We start from the raw sequence: 19,961 nt of genomic DNA, 5'->3' as shown, positions 1-19,961 counted from the left end.
GGAGGGAGAAAGGGGTAGAACAAAGGGAGGGAGAGAAGGGTAGAACAAAGGGAGGGAGAAAGGGGTAGAACAAAGGGAGGGAGAGAAGGGTAGAACAAAGGGATGGAGAGAGGGGTAGAACAAAGTGAGTGAGAGAAGTGTAGAACAAAAGGAGTGAGAATTCGGGGTAGAACAAAGGGAGTGAGAGAAGGGTAGAACAAAGGGAGGGAGAATGGGGTAGAACAAAGGGAGGGAGAAAGGGGTAGAACAAAGGGAGGGAGAGAAGAGTAGAACAAAGGGAGGGAGAGAAGAGTAGAACAAAGGGAAGGAGAAGGGGGTAGAACAAAAAGAGGCGGGGCAAAGAGGGCATGGGTGCCTATGCAAATAGATACCAGGTGGGCAGAGAGATAATAAAGGCGAGCTTTGTCTGATGCAGATAACAGCATACCAGGAGTAAATACCTCAGAGGGAAGAGTAGATAGTTTTATAATACGTATAATTTGATGTTTGCAATATTTGTACGGAACAGAGTATGAAACCAATAACTGATATATAATGTGCATGCAACAAAAAAGGTGTTTAACGTCTAATTAAAACCATATTATTTCCTATTTGGTTTCTCAATGTGTTTTATATCTATCTGCAGCTATTCTGAATATGTGCTTTTTTACTCACAAATATCTATTTGTGGTTTGGTTACTGTTAGGGGTAATATGAACCTGATGGCAGCCATCTTGTTCCTAGTAGCCATTTTGAAATGATTAGACTTTTATTATACTGGGTTATTCTGTAGTGAGAACTATGTGCATGTTATGATAGTTTACTTAGCTGTTCGGTCTTGTCAATGTACCCTGGCCCTACGCCCAGAATAAGATGGTTCAGAAACCTTGCTGTCTCCGCAGATGTTAGCCTGTTATGACTATGTAATTATTGTTATGAGAAACTCATGTTCCAGTTTTACCTTGTATTTTGCTCTGTATAACAGTGTAAGATGACGCGGTCCTAACGTGTCATCCCCTTAACCCTGTATGCTGTTATAAGAAAGGCTTGCACTGTGCAATAAACAGAATTGGCTTTCGATCATAATGCTGCGTGGTCTGAGTCATTCTAAGGGGCCCTTATCAGATAATCTACATCTGCCTCAGGTGGTACACTGGCCCCGTGGCTTCGGCCTGACCTGACACTTACCCCCCTGGGGGGACACCTAACAATTTTGGCATCAGTTTGTGGGATTCGCAGTGAGTAAGTATGAGTGCTTTTACCATGCTTTCCTTCTGTGAATCTGAACCTAAATTTAGTCTGGTAATAGGTGTTGATAATATATGATAAAGGGTTAAAGGGGTTCCTGTGGTTGAAGCACAGGTTTGCGGAGGTTATAGTCCTGCCGGCAGTTGTGATACCCCTCCAGACAGGTAATTAGTCCTGTGCTGGGATACGACAGGTATTGTGAGTCCTGTCTGTGATAAGCGCGCAAGAAATATATGAATGCCAGTTGACGGAGAGCTTTTAAGATAAGCTCCTCCGGGCAAGGTGGCAGTGAGTGAGTCTCACGTATGTTAAAGTTTCCCATATTCATTCCCATAATAGAGTTTTGTTACCCACCTGAAGCTCATGTTGATATCTGATGCTTGCTTTGCTTTGTTTTGTTTGTGTTTTTTGATGCTGTGCGTAGAAAATATTAAGTGGCTATGCATGTTATTATTGTGGCTATTATTGTATTGAGAAATGGGAACTGCTTATAGATAAGAATGCACAGAGAAAATTACATGTATAAGGTAAAAGAAAAGGAGAGTTAATAGTTTCTGCAAAAGACAGAAATATATTTTTTTTAAAAACACTGTCAGTGAGTACTGCTGTGTGGTAAATAGAGAAATCTCTGTGTTAAAAAAAAATGTAGCAGGCAAAGAAGGGGGGCCACCACTGAGCGCGCACATAGATCAGAAAAAAGAAAAAAAAAAGAGAGAAGAAACTGTTACAGCAGCTCTGTTTGTAAGACTTTTTGGTTGCTTGCAGTAAGAAAATTTTGTATATTGAGATGCATAATGTGTGATGGTCTGTAGGTTCTCACTGTATGAGTGTAACAGATTTACTTTAAACCAAAAACAGAATGTGTTATTTGAAAATGATTGTCCCAAGCCGTGCAAAAATTGCCATTTTGCGGGGTTTCGTAAAAAAATACATTTTGGACTTGGTGGCAAGTTAATCTAGTGTTTTTTTATATATATATATATGTATGTCGTACGCTATGAAATAGATGTTTTTCTTAGAAAGGAAAAAAGGGAGTGAATCTCTGGTATGCGAGATGAAATGAGCTTGTCTGTATAGCTGTACAAATGTAAAACTGTTTCTTTCTGTTTCTCTGCTGGGAAATCAGACGTTTTAAGAAGATATTTTGTAATGTTATTTTATATACCTGTATTTTAAAGTCACCAGCATGTTTTAAGTAGGTGGTATTCATATGCAGTTTTAGTTTTAAGTGATAATTGTTTTTCGGCATGTAAAGATATGATATTGTTTTTGCAAGTGAAGTAACGGCTTTGAAAGTGGCTTTGAAAGTGCGATGGTGTGTGTGATTTTTTTGTCACGCTCTGGTAAATATGAAACTGTTTCGGGTATGATTAATGGGTTAACGTATGTTGTATTTGTAAGGTCTGTGCACAGAGTTGGTGCACCCAATGAGATATAGTTGTAGGCTGTAGTTGAAAATTTATCTAAAAGTGCGTCCGTTTTTGTTGCAAGTAAATTAATCTGCAGGTCATGCTACAGTACAGAGGTGAAATTTGTGTGGTAAATCATACAAGCAGCCTAAATTATGGTTGGGATATACATATGTAATTTACGTGATGAATGGTTAGTCCTTAAAGGGACAGTCCACTGTAACAAGGTGTTGCTATTAATGTATTGTCCATGACTTGTTATACAAGCTGCATAGTATAACATATAGGAGAAATTGCATTTGCAAGTTTATTTGTATATATATGAAGTAGCTGGTTTTATGCTTTCAAAACACAGTTGATTGCAATGGCTTGAATTTTAGATAATAAGAATATCTCATTATGTTATATTTGTCTGTAAAATCAGAGCTCAGTGTTTAGACAGAGCAATAGAAAATTGTCATTTTATTATTTAAAGGACCAGTGCAATAACACTGTATTAGTAGTTTGCTAAATATATTTTAAGAGACCTTTCTTTGTATATATTTATTTTAAATCTGCTGTTTAGATAGCAGATATTTCTTTTTGCAGTATAACTTAATTATCTCTGTAATGCAAACTGAAGTGATAAGTTGTCTACAATTTTAGTGTAGGGATCCGTGAGACTAGCGGACAGAAAAAAAAAACAAAAAACGAGAAAAAACAGAGGAGTGAAAATATTTAAAGGGATACAGGCAAACTGATATAACATCTGAGAATTTAAGGGAATATTTACATAAGAGACGATGAGGTTTACTGTAAGCCTAACACTAGTATATTTCACTGTGTTAGCAGATTATTTTTAGTTTGGGTAAAATGTCCCTTTAACTAGCCTGCATCCCACTGTGAGTGCATTCTTATGCTGCTTATGCTTGTTTAGGCTATTTAATGAACGTCAGTATACATTTTTTATTATAAGGATCATTGGGAATAATTTAAAATGGAAATTGTATTAGTATTCTTTTGTAGAAAGCTTATTTTTTGTGTTATATACGGTTGTTATATTTGGCTGGACAACTGCAGAATGGTGAATATCAATTTATACACAATATTAAATCCCATAATTTTGTTGTGGTTAAACTAATTAGCATTTATCAAGTTTTAGTGTGAATTTTATATTTTTAAGCAGTAAACAGTGTTTCTCCTTTAAGTAAAAATGAAACTTTGAGCTTGCCTCACTATCCTTGAGAAAGACTGATAACACTGTGCATGTTTTGCTTTTCTTTAAAAAAAAAAAAAAAAAAGTTTCTCTGTTTGGCTTTGCAGAGAGAACGATTTGCACTTTACATTTAAAGCGGCAGTACTGGTGATCTATGTTATAAAAAATGATAACTATAAATTGCTCACTACAAAGAAACAAGTATTTATATTATATTCTGTCACAGAATATAGCTTAAAAATGATAATTTTATTTCTGTGGCTGTCAAACTGTATCTCACAGATATTTCAGAACTCTTTGTTATTTAAAATAACCCCCACTGCGTTCAATAAATAAATGAGATATTATTTAATGAAGTGATTTCAGTGACACTTTAAAATATATATAGTTATTTGGTTATTAACTAGTCTACCACTATTATTGCAATGACTTTGATTGCTGCTTATCAGCCAAGCCGTGGTCTATAAGGTGTCTACAAATAAACACCCCTACTTAAGGCGATAGGGGACGGCAAACAAATGATGCACATTTTATCTGATTCTACTGCATTTATATAACTTGCTAATTTATCTGATCACAGTTTTAGTTTTATTTATATGGCTTATGTGTATTTTGTCTCTTGGTGTTGTAATGAGATTTATACAGCCTGTGATAAGAGGCAGCCCTCAAAGGCTTAAAAATTAGCATATGAGCCTACCTATGTTTGGTTTAATCTAGGAAGGTTGGTTAAAATTAAAAGTTCTATCTGAATAATGACATTTTCATTTATCCTAGAATGTCCCTTTAACAGTGGCTACCGTGGTTATCTGATCGTTCCCAAATAAGCGCAATTTTATTCGTGCAATCTGCAACTAAAGTTTCTTGGGCATCTGCTGTGATTGTTTTCTTTGTGTGATATCAAAGTTTTGTACATAGTGGATGTTTTTAATTGTTTGTAGTGCTCTGAGAGTGTTGCATTCCAGTGAATGTCAGAATATGTGTTGCATTCTAAGTTAATTGTGGTTGTTTGAAATTTGTGTCAGCAGCTAATGTTTTGTTTTGTGAAAGACAAGAACGATTGGTTTTCACTGTTTGTTTGTTATGTTTTTCTCTTTTGTGACTACGTGTGGAAGCGTGCTGTATGGACAGCATATTGAATTGTGAGGTGTATTTCATTTTGCTTGCTATTGAGAATTGTCTCTGCATGAGTGGAGTGCATGATTTGTCGTTTAGTTTCTTGTTATCTTGTGTTTGCGTGTCACATGAGATGTTTCACGCAAACATGGGGGAAGTATTGATGAGTATTGATGAATATCTTTATGTAATGAGGGTGATTGTTTTTAGGAGGTGAACCTAAAACGTTTTGAATCTCCTCGTACAATGTTATTGTCTAACCACCAGCTGTGCCCTAAATTTCCTTGTCTTACCCCTATGCAGGATGCACTACGTCCCTAGGATTGTCTAGAACTTTCCTTCATTGGGAATCTGGCCACGGAAAGGCATCTACCTTGATGGCCACCCAGGTCGTAGCCTGTACACCCACACCTCACTCCTTTTTTTTCCCTCCCTGGTGGATTAGATCTTTTTATTGTCTTTCTGTGTTAATTTCAGATGCCTAAAATGTTTTATTTTTCTATTTGGTTCTTAACACTATATTTGTATTTGCAGGATGAGAGTATGCAGCTGTCTTCAGAGATTGAAACACACTAACTGAATTTTTTTTTTTTTTTTTTTTTTTTTTAAATATTCTTTTTATTGAAGACAAAGAAAAAGCAATAAGGTTACATGCATATCATCACGAAACCATATAAACATGAGAATATACAGGAATGTAAAATTATACATAAGCTAGATCTGTAGGAATGTTTATAATACACAAACTTGCCATAGAAATGTATTCAGAATTCTCAAAGTAAGTCAAATATAAACATTAGTTATGGCATATATTTCACAATATGTAAATAGCGAATGGTCTTCATGTGTCTTCCTTATTTTTTTATAACACAGCAAAACAAGTTTTTGTAATATATAAGTAGTGTGATAAAATTGAAAATACTAAACTTAAAACTTGTAACTCAATTTGTAAGTGAAGCTTAACAGTTTCGCTTGACTAAATAGGAGAAATAGAGTCAATTTTATGGTAGAGTGAAAAGCTGCACATAGAAACATAGAAAATAGATGGGGTAAGTTGCGGTACTGGTTAGAAAGACCGCATAGAGAGGCCTCCTTATCTAGGAGGTACATTAGGGGGAGGGGAGGGAGGAGGAGGTGATGAGATGATTATGCTAAGGAAGGCGTGTAACTTAAGAACTAAAAGGCTCAGTAAGATTTGGGGGGAAGGTAGTTAAGTATGTATAATAAGTAACAAATATTGGATGAGCAAGCTTCAGTGTTACAGGGCAGCATAGCCATATATATTGTCCCGTACCTATATTGATTAACAAAGGGAAAAATAAAAGTGAACTGGATACACTAGTAGGCTAGCGGCATGTCTGGTGTAATAGAGCCTAGTTCAATATCTACAAGACCAACATAGAGTATGAAGTACAAGAAAGGTGCAATATTCAATAGGATAATGGATGATAGCAGCCAAGCAGGACCAGCCTGCACTAGCAGTAGATAAAGGAAACTATAGGTCCTTTTATAGTAGTAGACGTCATACCATGGTAAGGATTTTGCAAAATATGTCCCACACCAAGAACTTAGAACAGCCAGCAATACAAAGTGGGCACAGGGTCCGTATAGGTATGTAGGAGAGCGCTGAATTAGATACCTAGCAGAAACCCAATCTATATGAGCAGGTGTTACTGATTTGAACATTATGTGTGTTAGGGAGCTGCCTCGGCCGCAGGCAGCGCCTATGTTATAGATGGAAAAGTACCATCAGCCATAGTAGTGAAAAATGGGATTGGCTTCCTCGGTTTGCCACATATTAAAAGGAGGTGGACCCTTAAAATATCAAATATTATGGAAACCATGTATGCAAACCTACAGCAAAATAGTTTGCTTTAACTGGATTGTGCCTAAAACTAGTAGGGGTTGTGAAAAAGCTGAAGTAGTACTGAAATGTAATAAACTAATCATTCCCCATCTCACTATATTACAATCTTAAACCTACTATGTAAAGGTTCAACAACCTGTGGACCTGGATAGAAAAAAAAATCCTGAGGGTAGTGGCTCTCACTGTATACTTAATACTAGGCCTATAATATGTATAAAAAAAGGAAAAAATTAAATGCCCAGGGAATAGCCAGCATGGGGGGATTAGGTGTCATACTTATATAATACTCAGTAAATGGTGTGAGCACTAAATGAGATTACTGTACCCCTATAGGTTAGAAACATTGTAAGAGAAAGTCCTTCAATTAGAACACATGTAGGGTGTATTAAATGCTCTTAAGTCTCTCAAACCAAGGAAACATTTAAAGAAAAATCAGGGCTTTGGTAAACACATATGCCTATGTATCACAATAAAACGAAAGAGTATGAAATTGTAGGACATATATAACATGAGCCTGTCACAGTTATCATCCTCCTTAAGTAACAAGTACATAAACTTGCGTTTGCATTGATAAGATCAAGTTTCAGTCAGTATGGGTAGATTTCCAGAAGTAGTTTGTTGCGCACAATAACCAAACTGGAGAAGAAAACTGTATAACATTGAAATATAACAAACGTTTCATGCAAACAGAGATGCCTATCATATAGCGTGATTAGAATGTTGGGACCTGAGTTCTGTAAAATAATGCGTCCTCCATGTTCAGTTCATTAACCTGTGGGCTGTTAGACTGTACTGGGATTCAACAACTCACCGCCCTGCTCTGAACAAAGTTTAGCCTGCATCAAGTTTCCTCTAACCGACCCGAACTCTGTATTGCGGTAACGCTAGCATCGGGGGCAAAGCAAAGGTAGGGCAGCATGGCTTCTCCTCACTCTCCGCTGAAATCTGGTGAAAAAAGGAAGTCCCCAGCTCTGGATTTTCTACCGTCAAAGCAAGAGCCCCATGCTGATGGATTAGGGTACCTGGCCTGTTGATCTCGGGTCCCGCCACATAAACTTCCAATACCAGCATCCAGCGGTGATAGGTGTGAGGCAGCTCCTCTTCTGATTGAGGACATGTCCCCCTCGTGCGTACCGCGGTTATGAGGTGTCGTACTGCAAAACCTCGGATCATTGTAAGCGGTGCACTGGGAGCAGTCCTGGCAGTAGTCAAGCGTTCCTCCACAGCATGATCTATGGTATCCCCCTGCGATATGTACAGAGCTGCCTCTTTCATAGGCTCTACCTCAGCCGTGCTTAGAATAACAGCAGTGCCTGCAGCTTGTTCCGTGTGGTTTGCGGCGCCTGCTTGCCGGGGCGGTAGCTCAGATGAGTATTCAAGTAGGTTGAGACAGGTATCAAAAAAACTGTAGATTTTCTCCATAATGGCCTCTGGAGACTCCATGGTGCAGCAGGGGAGCAGTCAAATAAGCCAGGGGATACGATAATAGGATGCCGTTGGTCGTGTTCTTCCTCTCTAGCCTTATACAGGCCGCAAGATGGCTGCTCCAAGTAGCGTTCCCCAGTATCAAACACACCAGGGTTGTTAATTCTCTTCACTCACACCCGGCTCACCAAGAAGTTTAGTGCAAATGTCCTCTAGAGTGTCTAATCTACAAAAATGTTCACTCTGTTTGAGCTAGATCAGTCGCTAATTTTACATTTAGTTATAGTATGTCAGGAGCTTCTAGAGTATGCGACTGATCAGCTTCAGAGTTGGCTCCTCCTCCCTAACTGAATTATTTTTGAGTTTCCATATTTAGGTAAAATCTGTACAGGCAAAATTCCATAAGTGCACTCTTCAAAAGATTAAAGATTGAAAGCAAGTAAACCTTTAAAGAAAGAAAAGATGAAGATGAAAGACATTTTGTCAAGCTTGTTTTAACCACCATACTGCAGTAAAAAAAGTTGCTGAACTATCTTTGGATCCATTCTTTGCTTTGCATGCTGGTACCAGCCCCAGAACTGGACTCTGGGTAATCCATGACTGTTTCCTCTGATGTGTGTCTTTAGGACATAAAGACTATCCTTCTCTGGACTGTGCCTTACCGCTCGATATGGAGGTCCTGTTATGCTGTTACAGGGTCAACTAATTAAATTAGGGGAGTATTGTTTTAACTCAATTCCTTATATTACTTGTTTTGTATTCTCTTGTATTTGTTTTATTTTTATTGATCATATTAGGTATAAGACATCATATGCTTCATTGGTATTAGTGCACATTGTAGTTTATGTGCTTAACCCCTTAGTGACCGAGGACGTGCAGGGTACGTCTGAAAAAAAAAAGGCAGTTAACGCCTGACGACGTACCCTGCACGTCCTCGGCTAAAGTGAGTGCTGGAAGTGATCAAGATCGCTTCCAGACACTATTACAGTACCGCAGAGATGCCTCGATGTCTAGGCATCCCTGCAGTGCTGTTCCGGAGTGCCGGGACCGGATTGATCACTCCCCCTTGAGTGATCACTTCCGGTTTTGCTCCACGTGGAGCCCGGCAGTGCAGCAGAGCATCGGAAGCGATCGGACACGCTTCCGATGCTCTGCTAGTGTGCTAAGTGCCTCGGTGGGTCGAGGCACTTAGTTAGTGTATAAATAAAAAAAAAAAAATGGGAATAAAAACGCTAAAAAAATAAAAAAAGCCCCCACATATAGCCCCCCCTCCCCCATGAGGCTTCCAAAATGGCGATGCCCAGTGCATCATGGGGCATCTGGGGGTGTCCCTAGCCTGTCTCACCATAGGGGCAAGCTAGGGTCACCCAATCTGAGCATTCCCACAAAAAAAATAATAATAATAAAATCTCCCATTTGTCTGATCAGGTCAATATTTGTAAATATTGACTCTGATCAGTGTGGATCTCCCTCCCTCTCCTCACTTGCTATTTTGTTGGAGAGAGAGAGAGACCTGTATTTTAGCAGAGAGAGATTTATTTCTTTTATTTGTTAAAAAATTTAAAATCCAAAGGCTCTTTTCAGAGCCATTAACCCCTAGCTTGCCAGTGATCACTATAAATCACTGGCAGTAGCACAGCTGCACTTTTTTTTGCTGTCTGTGCATTTTTTTAGGGGTTAATTTTTGTTGTATTTTTTTAAAAAACCCAAAGGCTCCTTTCAGAGCCATTTAGCTAATTTAATTTAATTTAAAGACTATTTAACCCCTAGCTTGCCAGTGATCGCTATACATCACTGGCATTAGCATAGCTGTACTTTTTTGCTGTCTGTGCATTTTTTAGGGGTTAATTTTTGTTGTTGTAATTTTTTAAAAACCCAAACGCTCCTATCAGAGCCATTTAGCTAATTTAATTTAATTTAAATAGTATTTAACCCCTAGCTTGCCAGTGATCGCTATAAATCACTGGCATTAGCATAGCTGTACTTTTTTGCTGTCTGTGCATTTTTTTAGGGGTTAATTTTTGTTGTTGTAATTTTTTAAAAACCCAAAGGCTCCTTTCAGAGCCATTTAGCTAATTTAATTTAAAGAGTATTTAACCCCTAGCTTGCCAGTGATCGCTATAAATCACTGGCATTAGCATAGCTGTACTTTTTTGCTGTCTGTGCATTTTTTTAGGGGTTAATTTTTGTTGTTGTAATTTTTTAAAAACCCAAAGGCTCCTTTCAGAGCCATTTAGCTAATTTAATTTAAAGAGTATTTAACCCCTAGCTTGCCAGTGATCGCTATAAATCACTGGCATTAGCATAGCTGTACTTTTTTGCTGTCTGTGCATTTTTTAGGGGTTAATTTTTGTTGTTGTAATTTTTTAAAAACCCAAACGCTCCTTTCAGAGCCATTTAGTTAATTTAATTTAAAGAGTATTTAACCCCTAGCTTGCCAGTGATCGCTATAAATCACTGGCATTAGCATAGCTGTACTTTTATTAATTGATTAATTTTGATTTTCTGTGACAGATACAATAATGTCAAAGAAAACATATAGTGCTGAGGAGGCATATGCCATCCTTGCGTCAGAGTCAGATGCCTCTATGTCTGACTCAGACCCCAATTTTGACCCTGCCATATGCTCAGATACATCATTAGATGCAGTCTCAACTGATAGTGATGTATCTGTGGCTGCTAGCCCCCCTGCCAGCCCCCCTGCTAGAAGGAGGCGTGTTGCTGCCATTGCCGCTGAAGAGTGGGTAACGCCTCATCTCCAGAGGCCAGATATCCCACCCTTCACAGCAAATGCTGGCATAAATATAGATGTGGCAGGTTTTAGCCCCCAACAGTTTCTGGAGGTGTTTCTGGGTGATGATGTATTGGGGAACATTGTCGCCCAAACTAATTTATATGCCCATCAGTACCGTGCTGCAAAGCCTGAAACATATTTGGCAAAGCAGCAATGGGCCCCCATCAATGTGCCAGAATTTAAAAAATTCTGGGCATTGACTATGCTGATGGGCATCATAAAGAAACCCTCCGTTCGCTCCTACTGGAGCAGTAGCCCCATCTGCTCTACCCCCATTTTCTCCCAGAGTATGTCGAGGCAGAGGTATGAAATGATTCTTCATTTCATGCACTTCAGCGACAACAGCCTGTGCGCCCCTAGGGAGCATCCCCAATTTGACAGGCTGTATAAAATCCGCCCCCTGATTACCCACTTTTCTGCCAGGTTTGCAGAGGCTTATACACCTGGAAGGAATATATGCGTTGATGAATCCCTGATGAAGTATAAGGGAAGGCTGGGATTCAAGCAGTATATTCCTTTCAAGCGCTCCAGGTATGGGGTAAAGGTGTATAAGCTCTGTGAGAGCGAGACTGGGTATACTCAGGCCTTCCGGGTGTATGAGGGAAAGGATAGCCTTACTTCAAATGCATCAAAGCACACCATATACAATACCTTGGGGTGTCAACATTTCAAAAATATGCACATTCATGGAAACAAATAAATTGGGGTATGTTAAAATACCCCCAAAAAGACAATAGGCAAAGAAAATATGTTAAATGTGAAAAAAAAATCACAAACGCATGTTGGACATTTGGCATTACACCCCCCGAACAAGCCAAGAAACTTATGCATAGGTGGTATCACTGTACTCAGGAGATGTTGGTGAACACATATTGGGGTCTTCTTTGGCAGTAACACATAACAGGAGCTGAGAATTCATGTCTAAAGTACAATGTGTGTGAAAAATAACACACAAAAAATGACTGCCCAATAGTTTGACAAAGACTGGTGGTTGAATTAGTGCATGGAAAGTGTTAAAATACCAGCATTTGAAATACCCTAGGGTGTCTACTTTTCAAAAATATATGGTTTGATGGGGGTAATTTACATTGCCGGCCTCAGAAATGTCCCAAATAGGACATGGGTGCATGATGACAGATATGAAAATTCCAAGTTGAAAAACTGGAATGCGCCCCCTAAAAATAAGGCCTTTTAGCCCCCAGAGAACCCAACACACCTATACATAGGTGGTATCACTGTACTCAGGAGATATTGTTGAATACATATTGAGGGTTTTTTTTGGCAGTAACACATAACAGGGACTGAGAATATATGCCTAAAGTACAATGTGTGTGAAAAATAATGCAAAAAAATGACTACCTAAAAGTTTGACAAAGACTAGTGGTTGAATTAGTGCATGGAAAGTGTTAAAATACCAGCATTTGAAATACCCTAGGGTGTCTACTTTTCAAAAATATATGGTTTGATGGGGGTAATTTACATTGGCTGGCTTCAGAAATGTCCCAAATAGGACATGGGTGCATGATGACAGATGTGAAAATTCCAAGTTGAAAAACTGGAATGCGCCCCCTAAAATTAAGGCCTTTTAGCCCCCAGAGAACCCGACACACCTATACATGGGTGGTATCACTGTACTCAGGAGATGTTGTTGAACACATATTGAGGTGTTTTTGGTCAGTAACATATAACAGAAACTGAGAATCCATGCCTAAAGTACAATGCGTGTGAAAAATAACACACCAAAATGACTACCCAAAAGTTTGACAAAGACTGGTGGTTGAATTAGTGCATGCAAAGTGTTAAAATACCAGCATTTGAAATACCCTAGGGTGTCTACTTTTTAAAAATATATGGTTTGATGGGGGTAATTTGCATTGTCCGGCTTCAGAAATGTCCCAAATAGGACATGGGTGCATGATGACAGATGTGAAAATTCCAAGTTAAAAAACTGGAATGCGCCCCCTAAAAATAAGGCCTTTTAGCCCCCATAGAACCCAACAGACCTATACATGGGTGGTATCACTGTACACAGGAGATGCTGCTGAAGACATATTGGGGTGTTATTTGGCAGTAACCCTTAACGTTCTCAGTAAATGTATTCTTGAATTGCTATTTTGTCAAAAAATCACCACTTTTTTTCAAACTTTGGCATATATTGGTGGTAAAATAGTTGCATGGAAAGAGTCAAAATACCCCATGTTTAATACCTTAGGTTGTGTTCTTTTAAAAAATATATATATGTGAAGGGTTAATCAGGGATTCCTGACTGATATCAGTGTTCCAATGTAACTATCGCTAATTTTTTTTTTAAAAATTTGGAAATAGCAAAGTGCTACTTGTACTTATTGCCCTATAACTTGCAAAAAAAGCAAAGAACATGTAAACATTGAGTATTTCTAAACTCAGGACAAAATTTAGAAACTATTTAGCATGGGAGTTTTTTGGTAGTTGTTGAAGTGTAGGAGATTTTGAGGGTCAAAGTTAGAAAAAGTGTGTTTTTTTCAATTTTTTCCTCATATTTTATAAATTTTTTTATAGTAAATTATAAGATATGATGAAAATAATGGTATCTTTAGAAAGTCCATTTAATGGCGAGAAAAACGGTATATAATATGTGTGGGTACAGTAAATGAATAAGAGGAAAATTACAGCTAAACACAAACACCGCAGAAATGTAAAAATAGCCTTGGTCCCAGAAAATGGAAAAGTGCTGCGGTCATTAAGGGGTTAACAAAGTAACCCTTTAGATAAATGTAACTGTGAACTTCGCAGTATTGTACCCTATTGAATGGCCCACTGAGTATAAAAATATGTTTAAGGAAAATGTTATAATATATCATAATATTTTAGACCCTTCACCCTTTAGAACATAAGGAGGACACGTCTAAGCTAGAAGTTTATAGTAAATATACAGAGAAATGTTTGTTTAGAGAATAGCATAATTATGGTTTGGAAAAGCAAATGTATTTTTCCCTTTTTATTAATTAGTATGGTATCTGCAAAGTGAATTTGGTCATTCCTGATGTTTGTCAAAGAGAGTAATTCTTACCATAAAGATGTGTTTACCTTTAAAAGAACTTGTAGTTTTAAATGATGTTCTGTTTGTATGCTTTCCTCATACAGGAGTGTGAGAGAATTTAGGTTGGAGAATTATAAACATTATAGATAGCAGCCATGCAGAATAAAGCAACACAAGGTTCTTTTATTTTTTAGAAGTTCAAAGTGACAGTGTAAAGAAATTCATTTATTTTCATTGACTGTTTTCTTTTTTCCATTCTTACTACAGGGCAGGCCTTAGCATAAGTTTTAGCATAACCAATCAGGCCCTTGATGAAGTCTGACAGGTTTTCACTTGCGTAGTATTCATGAAGTATCATTTAAAAGTGTATAGAGAAGTTGTAAATTATTCTCTGAGAAATATCAATGTATTTAGTTTGTATTATATATCAACAATGTTTTGTTTGATTTTAAATGACATAGGATGAAAGTTTTATTTGGACATAATTGTGATTGTATTGCGGTGTGTACTCATCCTGTACTGTTTCTGTTTGCTTCCTAGACTCCCTGTGTCTCGAGTGTTTGCTTGCCATGGGTATCCACTGGTTGCCTTGTCTACCCCATGAACAAACCATCAGATTTCCAGTATCTCCCTGCGGAAGAACCGTGGATAAGCACCCCTACTGCAAATGAACTGTTGTAGAACTGTATTATAGCAAAGTGTCAAGGTGCAGCGCTCTCAAATGGACAAAGACTGTTCTTAAAGTGTTCAGAGGCCACCTAGAGACAGTTGTGCTGTTGCTATGTCATGCGTTACTGTGGAAAAGGAACTGTTGGACATATTGGGGGGTGCTAGCAATGCAGGTGGAGAGATAGACGATGCAGCGTTGTTTGGGGGTAGATGGGGGGCTGGTTGGGTCTCTGTGCCGGTAGACCGGTAGTTTTGGGAAGGCTGGAAGTTAGATGGAATGTATTGGAGGGACTGTACCTATATGCAGTGACAATTAGCCTATAAAAGTATATCACGACATAGGAATATTTTTCTCTTTAGTATTCTCACAGAGTTCTGTTACCATAATATAAGGCTTTACTAATTTTCTATGCCTGTCTATTTTTATGTTATTCTGTTAGAATAAAAGGATGGTATGTTAGGGTAATATGAACCTGATGGCAGCCATCTTGTTCCTAGTAGCCATTTTGTAATGATTAGACTTTTATTATACTGGGTTATTCTGTAGTGAGAACTATGTGCATGTTATGATAGTTTCCTTAGCTGTTCGGCCTTGTCAATGTACCCTGGCCCTACGCCCAGAATAAGATGGTTCAGAAACCTTGCTCTCTCCGCAGATGTTAGCCTGTAATGACTATGTAATTATTGTTATGAGAAACTCATGTTCCAGTTTTACCTTGTATTTTGCTCTGTATAACTGTGTAAGATGACGCGGTCCTAACGTGTCATCCCCTTAACCCTGTATGCTGTTATAAGAAAGGCTTGCACTGTGCAATAAACAGAATTGGCTTTCGATCATAATGCTGCGTGGTCTGAGTCATTCTAAGGGGCCCTTATCAGATAATCTACATATGCCTCAGGTGGTACACTGGCCCCGTGGCTTCGGCCTGACCTGACACTTACCCCCCTGGGGGGACACCTAACAGTTACACACTGTATTTTAAAGTGCAGAAAAGCATTGCAAGGATCTGTACACTGCTCATTATATAAGTATGCAGTGTACAGATCTTTGGAACGCTCTTCTGCAATTTAAATATAGTGCATGTGCAAATTTGTCCTTGGTTACACAAAAGGCCTGATTAGTCATGCAGGCCTTACTTACCCCACACTGCAGCTATGTTCAATGTCACCTCGGAGTCTTTATGTACATTGTTTGGTCTACTCTAAACAGAGAAGCCTATTGTAAACCCTGTGGGGCCGATTTATCAAGCTCTGTATGGAGCTTGATGCCCCTGTTTCCGCGCGAGCCTTCAGGCTCACCGGAAACAGAAGTTATGAAGCAGCGGTCTAAAGGCCGCTGCTCCATAACTTGTCCGCCTGCTCTGAGGCCGCGGACAGAAATCAACCCGATCGAATACTATTGGGTTGATTGACACCCCTGCTAGCGGAATCTGCAGGGGGGCGGCATTGCACCAGGAGTTCACAAGAACTGCTGCTGCAATGATAAATCCCGACAGCGTATGCTACATCGTATCATGTCCGCTCGCACTATGATAAATCTACCCCTAAATGTTACTAACATGATTGTGCTCACTGCTGAGGCTGTAACAAGCATTTCTAGCCACAGTACCAAAAGCGAACAGAAGCAGTGACCCGGCCTCTCTGCCGGAGCAGTTTATGCTTGTTATGTGCTACGTACGGTTATAGCATAAAGCAGCTGGGATTTATACTATGCACAATCTCAAGCAATATTTCAGCAGACGAAGAATAAGACAGAATGCCTGGCACAAAAATGATTCAGTAACAGCGCCAGCCTTTCTGCCCTGTCCCCAGTGCCATGTTCCTTAAACTATAGCAGCATGTTATCTACTGCTTAACAAGTGGTGCTGCAGGTGAATCTAACTGGGAGCGCGAGCCAACACTACCTGTACATGAAATGTCTTGTTGTAAGGGGTACATCCCAAGATCCCAAAATGGAATAGTGCTCTCTTTTGCACTATGGAGGCCCAGTTTAATGTGGCCCTCCTTCAACACTCAACTGGACCCAGCATGACAGAATCAGCACCAATTAATGTAATAGGCACCATTAAAACTAGACACCTAGAAGTGCAATTGTTTTGTTATCCAAACAAATGCAGCAACAAAATTTAAAGAAAATGAAGAAATACTGATGAAAAATGTCAGCTTTGTTTTATTTAAATTACCTTTAGGGGTAAAATACTTACCTGTAGCGTGCTGGAGAGCCACGATAATACCGAGATCCTTCTTAGAGCCCCGGTCTGTGCTAATAGGAGGCTTAGCGTGGCGCATCCCAGGAACTGAGTTAAAGGAGAAGATCCTTTAGTGCAGGTCCTGGGATCTCTTAGAAGAAGGGTTGAGATTAGCGCGGCTCTCCAGCAAGCTAGAGGTAAGTATAATGCTACATGTGAACTTATTCATCTGTAGCAAAGGAACATTTACATTTGTTTAATGAAAATGAATGTAAATGTTCCATGAATAGTCAGTATTTGTTTAATTGAAAACAAAGTGAATACTGAATAGTGCAGCAGATGAATATTCAGAGAAACTAATTTCCTCTAAAATTTTTTCCAAAAGATTTGGACAAACCAAATTTTCCTCTGCTGCACATGTCTAATTAAAATACCTCTCTGTATAAAGATATTTGGCAAATTACTTGTAGCTCTCAAGACAGACATTGCCTAAGAAGAAGAACGAACAGACATGGTAGGACGCAAATAGGAAGATCTAATTGTGGAACATACTAGTTTAGTTGTGTACTCTTAAAGTATAGCAGACCAACTTCCATGCTAGAGACCAAAAAGGCTAACCTCGAGGACAGATCCAGACTAAATACTATAAGGAGCAGAAGCATCCCAGAATCAGTCCAGCCTCGAGATCTGGAGGAACTACTACAATATTTATTCAAGAACACTTTGGGACATATTATGGAAAATGACAGTCTCATTGATAGGGCTCATAGAGCTCTCAGACCAAGACCACAACTTTACTTTCCTTTCCTTTCCTTTCCTCTCTGGCCCCAATAATTTATGTTCTAAGATAGATTTCCTTTTTTCCATTTCTTGGAGTTTGGATAAAATATCACAAGCTAGAATACACATATGCCCTGGTCTGATCATGACATGGTATGTTATGACCTTTCCTTTCTTATCCTCTCAGTGAAGTGCAAGACTTTTTGATCAACTTACCTTAACTATTCAGGAATATTTACAATTCAACGATAACAGTGACGCAGATATTTCCATGATTTGGGCAGCCATGAAGGCTTATATGAGAGGCCATTTTATCAAAAAGACAGTAGAGATCTGTGGATCCCAGGGATCTTCTATTACCTAGATACTATGATTAAGTGCTGCATGGCACAAAATGCGTAATGATTTTTTTCCCTTATCCTTTTGTTTGTGTATGGTTTTAAAATTTGGCAAATAAAGATTCATATTTTATCTAAAACATTTTGAATCACGGAGTGCTTCTGTTCTCTTTATTTTTTTTGTCTCACGGCTTGCTCTGCGCTTTGGAGTGCACCACGCCACAGTGTTGTAGTGCACAGAGCTGCATTGTCTTGCCTCGTTTTCAGTTAAAAGCCTATCATGGATGAATGAGGATTTTTAGTTTTACCGGACCTTGAGCGACGCTATTTATTTTATTTGATCTTCTTTTACCTAGCTCTATGGAGCACTAAAACAGCTAGAATCAATTAACAGACTAGCCCATAAAGACTTGATCGCTACCCAGATTGGTCGTATACGAGCAGAAATAGCCTCTAGGGAGAAACAGAGAGCCAAAAGCAATCTTTAAAAATTAAAACATCTCTACTACTGTAAATGTAACAAAGCAGATCGGGTATGGTGTCTAAGCTTAGATGCCGCACACAATTACGACAAGTTCACTCTATTAAGACTCCTAGTTGACCAGTCTTTTCTCTAGACAGATTGGCAAAGCATTTGCAAACTCTTACATATCACTTTAGATAGTTTTTCTGAGTTTCCCAATGCAGACACTGAGGATATACAGACATTTTTAAATAAGCTAAATCTCCCTACTTTTGACAAGGAAGCCATATCTGCTTTGTGCAACCCATTCACACTGGAGAAAGTTACTTTAGCTATATTGACTTTAAAGTCCCATAAGGCTCCAGACCCAGATGGGTTTATGGCAGCTTTCTACAAGACATTTTCTAAACCTTTTGCTCCAATCCTATTAGCGTTTTTTTCTTTTTAAACTTCACTGCACAGGAGGGTTCCTTGTCAAATTAATTTCTTGAAACTAGTATCCTCTCTATACCTAAGGAGAGCAAAGCTTTATCAATATTCCAAAGCTACAGACCAATTTTACTTATCAACCTCAATGTTAAGATATATACAAAAATATTGGCTACAAGACTAGGTCATTATTTACCTTCTGTGATTCATCTTAACCAGGTGGATTTTGTTTTAGAAAGACAGGGGACTAATAACTCTCAGCGGCTAGTAAATATTAAACGTGCATTCTGCATGTGCAGAATGTACATATCTACCAAATATATTTCTTGAGGCATCTGATATGAACTTACCCTTCCTCGCCCTGTCTTTAGATGCAGAGGAGCTTGACAGAGTGGAGTGGGAATACATTTGGACTACCTGATCCATTCTGCAGGGCAGTAAGAGCTCTGTATACAACTCCCTCAGCTAAAGTTAAGGAAATAGGCTTTTGCTCTCCCTGTATCTCCATCAGGAATGGGACTCATCAAGGATGTCCACTGCCCCCTCCTATTCGCATGGAATATTAAGCAATTAGACAATCAGAAAACATCCAAGGTCTTTAAATACATGACACCTAGCAAAAATTAGCCATTTGCTAATGATTTGACTTTATTATTGACCCCGACTTCTCTCTGAACGCTTTAGTAGAGCGTATAAAGTATTTTGGTAGCCTTTCTTAAGATAAAATCAATGTTAAAACAATAGCCTTTTATCTTGGTCTACCACCGAGGGTCCTTTAGGTGCTGCAGAGGAAATTTTTTTTAAATTGTCTACAAGGGGCCTCAAGCATTCAGGAATATTTCTTTCCAATAGCCCTACCTATCTCATTGACAACAATTATATCTCTCTACTCAAAGAGCTGCAGGAAACATTTAGATTGAAGCGGTTTGATGTTGAGTTGTAGCAATAGAAATTATGTTATTGAAGAACCTAGCTAACTTTTACGATGCATACACTTTAAAGTGCCATTACCTTTAATAAACAAATATCAATCATTATTTAATA

General features: G+C 38.6%; 1 long non-coding RNA gene across 1 annotated transcript in view; it reads left to right on the top strand.

The window, feature by feature from the left end:
* LOC128651484 (uncharacterized) overlaps positions 1-15,558 on the top strand; it is a 53,415-nt gene extending 37,857 nt beyond the window's left edge. Inside the window, exon 2 of the long non-coding RNA XR_008401094.1 lies at positions 14,590-15,558. This is a non-coding gene — a long non-coding RNA (uncharacterized LOC128651484). The remainder of the gene's footprint in view (positions 1-14,589) is intronic.
* Positions 15,559-19,961: the final 4,403 nt, after the last annotated feature.

The sequence above is a fragment of the Bombina bombina genome, chromosome 3 (assembly GCF_027579735.1).
Source record: "Bombina bombina isolate aBomBom1 chromosome 3, aBomBom1.pri, whole genome shotgun sequence".
Taxonomy (NCBI): domain Eukaryota; kingdom Metazoa; phylum Chordata; class Amphibia; order Anura; family Bombinatoridae; genus Bombina; species Bombina bombina.
The sequence above is the reverse complement of the archived record's forward strand: the minus strand, read 5'-3'. Positions and strand labels throughout refer to the sequence as shown.